General features: G+C 42.3%; 1 protein-coding gene and 1 pseudogene across 2 annotated transcripts in view; one reads left to right on the forward strand and one right to left on the reverse strand.

The window, feature by feature from the left end:
* RAD51C (RAD51 paralog C) overlaps positions 1-12,146 on the reverse strand; it is a 48,688-nt gene that overhangs the window by 10,331 nt on the left and 26,211 nt on the right. The gene's annotated exons all lie outside the window — the stretch shown is intronic.
* On the forward strand, positions 1,792-10,507 carry LOC142460231 (transmembrane protein 11, mitochondrial pseudogene; annotated as a pseudogene).

Here is a 12,146-nt window from a genome sequence, read left to right on the forward strand (position 1 = left end):
GGAGAAAAATATGGAAGAAAACTCACAATCATTAAAAAGGCTATAAAAAAGTTTACTACTTAGGCAGAGACCACTGCGACCCCAAGATGACGGCCCTTAGTCATCTTACAGGTCTGAAAATGAGCTCCTCTCCCCCTCATGGCTCAAGTTTTTGTCTAAACAACAGACAAGTCTACAAAGGGAAATAACAACAGTGAACATCAGTGAGGCACACTCCTTAGACTAACCAACCATTTCCTATTAAAAGGGCAATATTTACACCTCAGGACAAAGTTCAGTTAGGAAAGGAGGAGGAAAGACAATGGGAAACACAGAGAGGAAGTGGAATTACAATTAAAGAGATGAGTCAAAATGTGTAAAAATTGTTGGGATGAAAAATGGTAACTTCCCTTATAAAAGCCTTAATTATGAAAAAAAATTGAAGAGGATGAACTGCTCTGTAAACCTTCACCCAATTCACAATTAAGTTATCCTCTCCCCCCAAACAAAGTATAAATCAAGAGAAAAAGAACAAGAGCCGTAGCTTCAGTAACGGTGAGGAAAGTTTGAGTACTTAACACAACCAGAAACTATGCTGAGTGCTTTACCTCCACTGTTCTCCTCTGATGTCCTCAACAGAACGGCCCTGGCAATGTGGGGGCTTCTCAGAGCTGCTAGCCACAAGGGCAGTGGTTCCAACCTACCAGCTGCTCCCTACAAGTTTTGAGGTTGTTTACTCCTGTACAGTTTTAAATTCCCAGAAACACACGGTAAGCAGTTCTACTCTGTCCTATCGGGTTGCTTGAGTTGGAATCAACTCAGTGGCAGTGATTTTGGGATTTTTAAAATCTTCACTGTTACGAGTCTATGAGTGATTCGGCACGACGTTCATTCTAGTTTTACAGGTAAGAAGTTGGAGGGCTTAAAAAAATGTCCTAATGGAACATCCTCCCCAGAGGGGCGCAGGGAAGAGATGAGTCAACCAGGGTGCAGTAAAGCACCGACGGAGCACATGCTATTCCTCTGGTTCCTTGAGGCTTCCTCACCCCACTATCCTGACCCCAGTGCTGCTTCTCACTCCGGACTAGACCGGAGCAAGTACACGGAGAAAAAAGCTCACGACACCCAGAATCCAGGAATAGGAATGGGAATAGCGACACCAGAAGGGGAAGGGAAGAAGAGAAAGGGGGCACCGACTGCAATGACCGACACATAACCACACACACCCCTCCAGGGGGGAGAATAGAAACCATGGGGAAGGAGACAGCGGTCAGTGTAAGATATGAAAATAAAAATAATCTATCAAGGGGCCACAGGGGGTAGGGAGAGTGGGAAAGAGGAGCCGATACCAAGGGCTCAAAAGAAAGTTAATGTCTAGAAAAGACCAATGGCAACATATGTACACATATGCCTGAAACAACTGATGTATGGATCGTAATAAAAGGTGTAAGAGCCTCGAATAAAATGATCTTTTAATTTTTAAAAAAGTGAGTCTTTGTAGTCTATCTCTACTGCCCCCCTCAAGCCCACTGCTATCTATTTTATTTAAACGCATCTCCCTCAAACAAACAAATCCACTGCCATGGAGTAGACAGTGGCCCTATCTCTACAGGCCTTCTGAGGCTGTAAACGTTTAGGAGAGCTGGGGGAAAGATGTAGGACCACATCTGACCTCCTGACTCCCGAGCCTGGATACCACAAGGCAGGGGTCAGACAAGCTTTCACTCGCCATCCTATAATTCATTCATTCATTATGATTTAATTATAATACATTGCAATGATAACACACAGAGCTCACAGCTCATTATGATTATGGGATTTATCAAGGAAGGTAATGGTTTTAATTCAGGCGATAATACTCATGATATAGTTGTTCTGTCAGAACAGTTTCTTCTCTGCTGGGCTGGCAGGCAGGCCTCGCTACAAAACTCTTTGGGGACTGCTGATAAATGCCCAAAGTATTTACAACTCTGCTATAAGCCTCAACCCAAAGGCATTCAGCTCCACGTCTGTCAGCAAAACCTAGCTCCCCCAATTAAGTGTCCAGGCAACCCATCCTTCAAGCCACCCGCTTGTCCCAAAGCACTCAGATTCGTTCTGTGGGACAGAAAACCACTGTATTGTCTCGTGCTCTGGCTTCTGGTGCTCTGCTGCTCCTCCAATGTCAAAGCTGTCTCCTGGATAAAGGAGATTAAAGTGCAGGGATCTTGTGGTCCTAAGAATAGGCTCCATTGCCTGTACTTCTCTTACTGGTAGTGAGATTCCTCCACCCCTGCTTTTGGAATATTTCATATCCAGCAGGATGGCTATCATAACTGGTGAAATAGACCACCAATGGCTCATCTGTAAGTTCAAGATAAAGCTGAAGAAAATTAAACCAGTCCATGAAAGCCAAGATATGACGTTGAGTCTGTCCCACCTGAATTGCAAGAACCGATCTGCCGCACTGCACACGAACGACAGAAGACTTGATGGGCTGTGGTAGGGCATCAAGAACATCATTCATGAAGAAAACAAAAAGTCATTAAAGACAAGAAAGAAAGTGGATGTTAGAAAAGACCAAAATTTCCTCTTGATTGTACAGTAGCTAAGGCATGGGAAAAAATGATGAAGGCAAAGAACTGAACAGAAATTTTCAAAGGGAAGCTCAAGAAGACTACAGTATTACAATAAAACATGAAGAGACCTAGCTAGAAAGCCAAAAGGATCTTTGATTAAAAGGCTATAGAAAAAAATCCAAGTCTTAAGTTGAAATATTTAAAAATTCTACGGGCAATATATTGAATGATTTAGGAAGTACCAAAAGAAGATGGAAACAATGTATCGTCATTGCACCAAAGAGAGCTAGTGGACTTTCTGGCACTTCAGGGGGTAGCACCTGAGCAAGACACAACGGTGCTGAAGGCTTTCAAGCTGCCCTGAGGGCATTAGCCAAAAGAAGGTCCCAGGAGTTGATGGAATATCAACCGAAATGTTTCAATAAGCTAATGAAAATACTGGAAGCACTTTCTCATTTATGTCAGGAAATTTGGAAGGCAGCTACCTGGCCAACTTACTGGAAGAGATCCTTATTTGTAGCCATTCCAAAGAAAGGTGACCCAACAGAATGCTCAAATTATAAAACAATATAGTATCACATGCGAGTAAAGTTTTGCTGAAGATCATCCAAAAAGGTTGTAGTAGCACATCAACAGGGAGCTGCCAGAGGTTCAGGCTAGATTCAGAAGAGGATGTGGAACATGGGATAGTAATGCTGACTTCTGATGGATTGGGTGAAAGCAGAGACTATCAGAAAAATGTTTACTTGTGCTTTATTGACTACGTAACAACGTTCGACTGTGTGGGTCATAATCTATAAATAGCTTTGAGAATGGGAAGCCTGGAACACTTTGTTGTGCTCGTGTGGAACATTTACTTGGATCAAGAGGTGTGACAGAACAAGGAAATACGACATACATGGTATAAAACCAGGAGAGGTGGGTCAGGGTTGCATCCTCTCATCATACTGATTCAAGCTGCATGCTGAGCAAACCACGAGAGAAGCTGCATTACATGATGAATCCGGCATCAAGACTGAAGGAAGGCTTACTAACAACCTGCGACACCCAGATGACACAACCTCACCTGCTGAAAGTAAAGAGGACTTGAACCATGTGCTGAAGATGATCAAGGATTAAAACTTTCAGTATGAGTTACACAAGAAAACCAAAATCCTCACAGCTGGACCAATAGGTAACATAATGACAGAGGAAGTAAAAGAATGACGTTGTCATGGATTCATCTCGCTTGGATCCACAATCAATGCTCATGGAAGCAGCCGTCAAGAGGAGCAAGACACATTACATTTTGGTAAGTCTGCCGCACAGACCTCACGAAAGTGTTGAATCACGAGGATGTTATTTGAGGACTAGATGCGCCTGACCCAAGCCATGGTATTTTCAATTGCCTTATATGCATGTGACAGATGGACTCTAAATAAATGATGCATTTGAACTGTGGTGCTGGAGAAAAATATTCAAAGTACCAGGGGCCTGCCATAAGAACAAACAAAACTGTCTTTGATGAAGCACAGCCAGGATGGTGAGACTTCGTCTCGAGTATTTTGGAAACGCTGTCAGGAGAGGCCAGTCCCTGGGGGACAATATGTTTAGTAAAGTAGGGGGCAAGAAAAGAGAAGAAGGTGCCCAACGAGAAGAATTGATAAGCTGGCTGCAACAAATTCAACCCTAAGAACAATTGTGAGGATGGCGCAGGACAGGACAGTGGCTCCCGCGGTTGTACACAGGGTCTGTGAGTCAAACCAACTTGACGGCACCTAACTCCAACAATATTCACTGCTGAATCATATAATACAACCAGTATTTCCCCCTATCTTCTTGCCCAGACTCATCGGGAAAATGAAGGTCATTTGGTGGGATAACAAAGGCTATGGCTGGAAATGTCATATTAAATAAGTCATTGCAGATAACCTCATTTGCCTCCCAGGGAGCAGCTTAGTGGGTTTGAACACTAACCTTGAGGTTATACATCGAGACTTACCCAACAGCCCCACTAGAGCTCCTTGTTCAGATTCGCAGTGGCCCTACAAGGCCGAGTATAACTAACTGCTCCATGAGATGCCCAGGGCTGTAAACGGCCACATCTTCCTCCCAGAGAGCAGCTGTTAAACTCAAACTGCCAACTTTCCAGTTAGCAGGTGAGCACTTGTACCGCTGTACCATTTGGGTTCCTCTAGGCCTCTCTAGAAAAACCTTTACGCAGGCGTGAAGGTAAACAAGCAGCCATCTAGCTCAGAAGCAACAAACCCACATGTAAGAAGCACACCAGCCCGTGCGACCACGAGGTGTCAAAGGGATCAGGTATCAGGCATCATCAGAACAAAAAATCTTACCATAGTGAATGAGCGGGGAGTGCAGAGTGGAGAACCAAAGCCCATTTATAGGCCACTGGACATCTCCTTACAGAAGGGTCTTTGGGAGGAGATGAGACAGTCAGGGTGCGATGTAGCAACGATGAAAAATACAACTTTCCTCTAGTTCCTAAATGCTTCCTCCCCGCCCCCTCCCCCCTACTGTCATGATCTGAATCCTACCTTGCAAGTCTAGCTAGACCAGAGGATGTACACTGGTACAGATGGGAACTGGAAACACGGGGAATCCAGGGTGGATGATCCCCTCAGGACTGGTGGTGTGAGTGGCGATACTGGGGGGCATAGGGAGGGTGGGTTGGAAAGGGGGAACCGATTTCAAGGTTCTACATGTGACCTCCTCCCTGGGGGACACACAACAGAAAAGTGAGGGAAGGGAGACGTGGGACAGAGCAAGATATGACAAAATAATAACTTAAAAATTATCAAGGGTTCATGAGGGAGGGGGAAGAGGGAGAGAAGGGTGAAAGAATGAGGAGCTGTTACCAAGGGCTCAAGTAGAAAGCAAATGTTTTGAGAATGATGATGGCAACAAATGTACAAACGTGCTTGACACAATGGATGTATGTATGGATTGTGATAAAAGTTGTATCAGCCCCCAATAAAATTATGAAAAAAATTAAAAAAGGAATTTTCCCAACTTTTATGAAGTACCTCTGTATATTTAAGGCTGACTTAAAATCAGATTATCTGATATATTACCATCCTAAATTCTCCAGAAAAAAATTATTTTAGATAGTCTTCAATACAGAATTCTGGAAAGGATGATAGATGGATAAGTACTGCAAACTGAAACTAATAAAGAACTTCTACCAAAAAGCTGGGCTTACTTTGGAAAGGTCATCACCTTCATGAGAATACAGAAAGGAAAGGCTGTTTGGCTAGTCCCACAGCAGGGCTAATCCCCTAAATGTTTCTGTTTTGCTAACATGGTGAATAACTCTTTATGATATATACCATCAAGTACTTAAGCTCTATCAACTAGGACATTTACTTAAAGCTCATACACTATTTACAACTGTGCTGTCCAAATCTGTACCTCTGAGGACTAGGACATGCAGATCTTTGGGGGACTGTTACTCAATTAACACATTTCCCTCTCAGATGGAAGTGTGTGTAGCAAACCACACACTTCCATCAACTGGACAATCCTAGTTCAGAGCAGAGTATTTGAAGTATCCCTTTCATCTCTTGAGGAAAACGTAACTAGTACCGGCTTACCAGCTGTTCAGCGTCCCAAAATTAGATTTTGCATGACTGGCAAATATTTATAATTTTACTACTCCTGCAAAAATGTTGGGTACCATGATACAAATAAAAATTACCATGTTCTTAAGTTCCAAAAAATTATCTGTCTAAAAGAGCAAGGCAGCATCACTTTGAAATTTTGGACTTTCTTTAAGGTTATTGTGCTTCCAAGTTTCCAAAAAACAGTAAGATCACAATCTTCAAAATCATGGACTTCTGCTCTGAATGGGCAATATATATCTATAGTTATTATTAACCATAAAATAAAGTACTGATCCATACTCACAGCATGTGAACAAACCTGGACAACAGTAAGCTAAGGGCAAGAAGCCAGACACAAAGGTCATGTTTTATATGACTCCATTTATGTGGAACATCAACAAAAAGGGGAAAGCCTAGAGAGACATAATGTAGATTAGTGGTTGCCATAAGGTTTCTTATGAGGCTGGGAAAAATTTGTAAAATAAGATAGTATTGATGATTATAATGAAATCTATGAATTGTATACTTCAAAAGGGTGAATTTCATGGAATGTGAACTATATCTCAATAAAACTGTTCTAAAATTCTTCTGCTAATAACCAAAGAGTCTGGCAAGGAGTAAAAAGATGCTAATAGAAATCACAAAGATGTGGGAAAATTACAGTTCCTATTAATTGTTGTTGTGAAGAACATGATTTCTGAGGGTAAATTTCTGCATATGAAGAAACGAGAGCTCCTTTGTTGTAATACTTCCACTTAAAGAAATTTATTCTAAGGAAATAACTGGGTAAATGGACAATGTATATATAAAGCTGCTGGATACAGAATGTTCACTGGAGCCAATTTTAAAGGCAATAAGGAGGTGCTGGGATGCTGGAAAAAGACCAGTGCTGCTAGAGGGACAGCACGTCACGTTTCTCGAAGGCGCGGCATCAATGGGCGGCTTCTGTGTCAGCACAGTATCTCCCAGTTGGAAAACACACCACCCCCTGGCAAACTTACTGCTATCACATCAAGGAAGCTTCACGGATTGCACAAGCCCCCTGTATGATCAACTGTGTGACTGAGGAAATCATGTTGTCAAAATGAACAGAAGACACATTGGATTTTCTGAAAACAAATGGAGAAGGGGAAAATAAGTATATTCCTCACATACTGGCTACCCAGGTGGGTTTAGACAAGCAACAGATGCTCAATTTCACCAAAAAGATCTAGTGACAATTGTTAATCCTAGTTATTTATAGGTATGCTGACAAAAACCTTCACAGAACTATACGGCAAAGGTTGCAACTTTTTCTAGATAGGGATAGTCCATAAGATAGCCTCAGAGCACAGTGCAGGAAATGTGCCTGATCTGACCCCACCACACCGGGGCAAAATGTAAGGGCATGCAGCAGAGCAACAATGGGGGAAAAGAAAGGAAGTCCCCGGAGAATGGCAAAAATAGACTTTGGGGCCAGGGCATGGCACCCCATCAGACTGGACTGGAAAACACTCCTAAAGGTCAACAGACCTGGAACTATTTATAGGTTTTTCTTTTGTCGTTGTTGTTGTTTTTTGCTTTCTTTTGTTTGGTTTTGCTCTGTTTTGTTTTTGTGCTTATTATTTTCTCTAAATGTCTACCTAGATAAGATAAACAGGATAAACAATCCAAAGGAGAAAACCAACAGTTCTGGAGGGACCCGGGAGAAGGGGAGGCAGCGGGAGAGGAAGTGGGTGTTAACAAACCCAGGGGCAAGGGAACATGATCTAAAATTGATGGTCTGGAGGGCATAGGCTGCTGGTGGGCGTGACCAAGGGCAATGTAACCAGGAGGAATTACTGAAACCCAAATGAAGACTGAACATGAGTGGGACAAGGGAAAAAGTAAAAGGAAACAGAGGAAAAATGTAGGAGGCAAATGGGCATTTATAGAGGTCTAAATACAGACATGTGCATATGTAAATATATTTCTATATAATGATAGGGAAATAGATCTATGTACATATATTTATATGTTAACTTTTAAGGTAGCAGACGGACATTGGGCCTCTACTCAAGTATGCCCTCAATGCAAGAGAGCACTCCGTTCTAATAACCTGGCATTCCATGAGGCTCACCTTCCCGACAAGATTGCTGAAGGCAAAATGGGTGCATAAGAAAATGTGGTGAAGCAAGCTGGTGATGTCCAGCTATCAAAAGATATAGCGTGTGGGGTCATAAAGGCTTGAAGATAAACAAATTGCCATCTAGCTGAGAAGCAACAAAGTTCACATGGAAGAAGTCCACCAGCCTGTGTGATCATCAGGTGTTGATGGGATCAGGTATGGAACATCAAAGACCCAGAAAAAAATCCTATCATTGTGAATGTGGGTGAGTGTAGAGTAGAGACTCAAAGCGCATCTGTAGACAATTGGACATCCCCTTACAGAAGGGTCACAAGGAAGAGACAAGCCAGTCAGGGTGCAGTATGGCACTGATGAAACACACAACTCTCCTCTAGTTCTTTAATGCTTCCTTCCCCCCGCCCATTATCATGATCCTAATTCTATCTTACAAATCCAACTAGACCAGAGCATCTACATGGGTTCAGATAAGAGTGGAAAACACAGGGAATCCAGGACAGATAAACTCCTCTGGAACAATAATGATATTAGCGACATCAGGAAGGGAAAGAGGAAGGAGGGAGGAGAAAGGGGAAACTGATCATCACAAGGATCTTCGTATAACCCCCTCCCAGGGGCATAGACAACAGAAAAGTAGGTGAAGGGAGACATCGGTCAGTGTAAACATGAAAAAATAATAATTTATAAATTATCAAGGGTTCACAAGGGAGAGAGGGTGGAGGAGGGAGGGAAAAATGAAGAGCCAATAGCAAGGGCTCAAGTAGAAAAAATATTTTTAAATGATGATGGCAACAAATGTACAACTGTGCTTGACACACTGGGCGCATGCCTGGATTTTGATAAGAGCTGTATTAGCAATGAGATGGCTGAAACTACTTCTTGGAGAGTTAACCTTATCCAACAGAACAGAGTTAGATATTTGTTGTACTTTACAAGTAATCTTTATAGGTAATAAGAGTTATTCCTTCAACAGGAAATTGCAGTAAAAGATTCTTCTATAAAATAGTTTTATTCTTTTTTTTAAAATCATTTAATTGGGGGCTAGTACAACTCTTATCACAATCCATACATACATCCATTGTGTCAAGCACATTTGTACATTTGTTGCCTTCATCATTCTCAAACCATTTGCTTTCTAATTGAGCCCTTGGTATTAGCTCATTTTCCCCCTCCCTCCCTGCTTCCCCCTCCCTCATGAACCCTCGATAATTTATAAATTATTATTTTTCATATCTTATGCTGTCCAACGTCTCCCTTCATTCACTTTTCTGTTGTATGTCCCCCAGGGAGGGGGTTATATGTAGAACCTTGTAATCAGTTCCCCCTTTCCACCTCACATTCCCTCCACCTTCCCGTTATTGCCACTCTCAGCACTGGTCCTGAAGGGATCATCTGTCCTGAATTCCTTGTGTTTCCAGTTCCTATCTATACCAGTGTACACCCTCCAGTTAGAATAGTTTTATTATACAATCTGATTTTAATGGTATAAATGATAAAAACAAAATTGCTTACTTGGTTAAAAAAAAGGCAATAAAAATGTGGTTAAAAAGCTACAATCGACAGTCCGGCGCCGTGCGGTCCGGGTGTCCCCGCGGCCGCGGGGCTGCGGACGGACTACAGGTTCCCTTCGGCCGGCGGCCGGCCTGGGGTCTCCTAGGCGCCAGGCGCTTGCGAACAGTGTCTCCAAGTTGGCCGCTTGGGGAAGGAGGCGCCTGGGCCCGAGCAGCAGCGGCAGCAGCACTCGAGAGAGGGTGAGCCTCTCTGCTACAGACTGCTACATTGTGCACGAGATCTACAATGGGGAGAATGCGCAAGACCAGTTTGAATATGAGCTGGAGCAGGCCTTGGAAGCACAGTACAAGTACATTGTGATTGAGCCCACACGCATCGGTGACGAGACTGCCCGCTGGATCACTGTGGGCAACTGCCTGCACAAGACCGCTGTGCTGGCGGGCACTGCCTGCCTCTGCACCCCACTGGCCCTGCCCCTGGAGTATTCTCATTACATCTCCCTGCCAGCTGGTGTGCTGAGTCTGGCCTGCTGTACCCTGTATGGGATCTCTTGGTAGTTTGACCCTTGCTGCAAGTACCAAGTGGAGTATGATGCCTACAAACTGTCGCGTCTGCCTCTGCACACACTCACTTCCTCCACCCCAGTGGTGCTGGTCCGGAAGGATGACTTGCACAGAAAGAGACTGCACAACACAATAGCATTCGCTGCCCTGGCATACTGTGTAAAGAAGATCTATGAACTCTATGCTGTGTGATTTCAGGAGGGAAGGGGAAGAACGCAGAACAGCCCAGAGACAACAGTACTCAGATTGCCCAGCTTTGCCCTGTGAAACAGCACAGCCTGGGAAGGTATTTGGTTAACATTTGTTATTTTTTAAAAATAACAGTGATCAGGGGTGTGCCATGAGGTTCTTTAGCTCTTTACACTAAGGTGTGGATCTCTATAGCCAAGGAGGGGTCTGAAGCTGTGGACATCTAACTGGGCAGTGGAATGCTGACAAAGCAAATGCTACTGAGGGGTGTGAACACATTTTGGGTAAGGGTGTCTTAAGTATATTGTTTAACTGTACCATCCAGAGCCAACCAGAAGCTATTGACCATTAAAATGAGTGTTTCAATTGCAAAAAAAAAAAAAAAAAAGCTACAATCATACAACAGAATATTAGGTGGTGGTTAAAAAGGCTGTTAGCCTTATAAACACTTTACATTGAAATACACTTACAATACATAAATAACAAAAAGTTTTATATAACAGCATGCATATGACCATTTAAAAATTAAGTGTTTTTATATGCATGGAAAGATAGCTATATCAAACTCAATAATAATAGGAAAAAAGCATTCTTACATTCTACATTTGCTTATATTCTACATTTCTGAAATTAACAAGCTTATATAACTTAATTTTTTTCATGTATTATAAAAAGCTGCAAAAAAATTAAAAATAAATAAAAATAAATATTAAAAAAGCTGCATATATTACTATACATGTTAACTGGGGGTGGGGGGATCCAGCAAAGAATGTTTAACGTAATAAGAGAACATATGCCCCAGTCCCAAAAAATCCTTTCCTCAGAGGTGCTTGCTGTTAGTCGCCTCCAAGTTGGCTCTGACTCACGGAGGCCGCAGCAGTGGCTGCTGTTAATGTCTGGTCTTTTCAGACTTTTTCTTCATGGAACATATGTGATTTTTTCCTTTTCACAAAGTGAAATCAGACTAAATACATTGCTATGTAACATCAATGTTTCATTTAATTGTGCATCTGAATAGATCTTGCACCATAACATTCTATGTACAGTGTCACTTTTCTTGACCACTGCATATTATTCCACTACAGTAACCAGGTAATCTTATTGATTACTTTCTTCATTAGAAAACATGATGCTCTTTCTGTTTCAAATAAAGACAAGCAAGCAAACAAACAAAAAATCCGAAGCAATGATGCGAGTCACTAGTCTTGAGTGCCCCCTACTGGAAGCTTTGTTGACAGAAACAGAAAGCTAAATTAACGACAATAAAGCATCCAAAGGCAGAGCCTACTCACTATGCTTTTCTGCAATAGGGCCTAAAATCCAATTCTCAAAAAATATATTTTTAAACCATTTTATTAAAGGAGCTCTTTATTTACTTGTGAAGTCTTACAGTTATGTGTTAAGGACCCTCCCTCCAAGAGGAAGAAAACAAGCACAGCAATTTTACGCCCCTCATCTCTCCCCTCTTGGTGTGCACTTGTGTCCGTGGAAGGAAGGAGTTGCAGAATGGGAAGCAAATGGCAAACAGGGCAGTAAAAAAAAATTTTTTAAGTAACTTTTTAGTCTCAATCCTTTTTATTGCTTCACATTTCATATCCAGAAGAATTAGCTCCACATCAGAACACCTAGATTGTTTAAGGCA

Source organism: Tenrec ecaudatus, chromosome 10, assembly GCF_050624435.1.
Source record: "Tenrec ecaudatus isolate mTenEca1 chromosome 10, mTenEca1.hap1, whole genome shotgun sequence".
Classification (NCBI taxonomy): domain Eukaryota; kingdom Metazoa; phylum Chordata; class Mammalia; order Afrosoricida; family Tenrecidae; genus Tenrec; species Tenrec ecaudatus.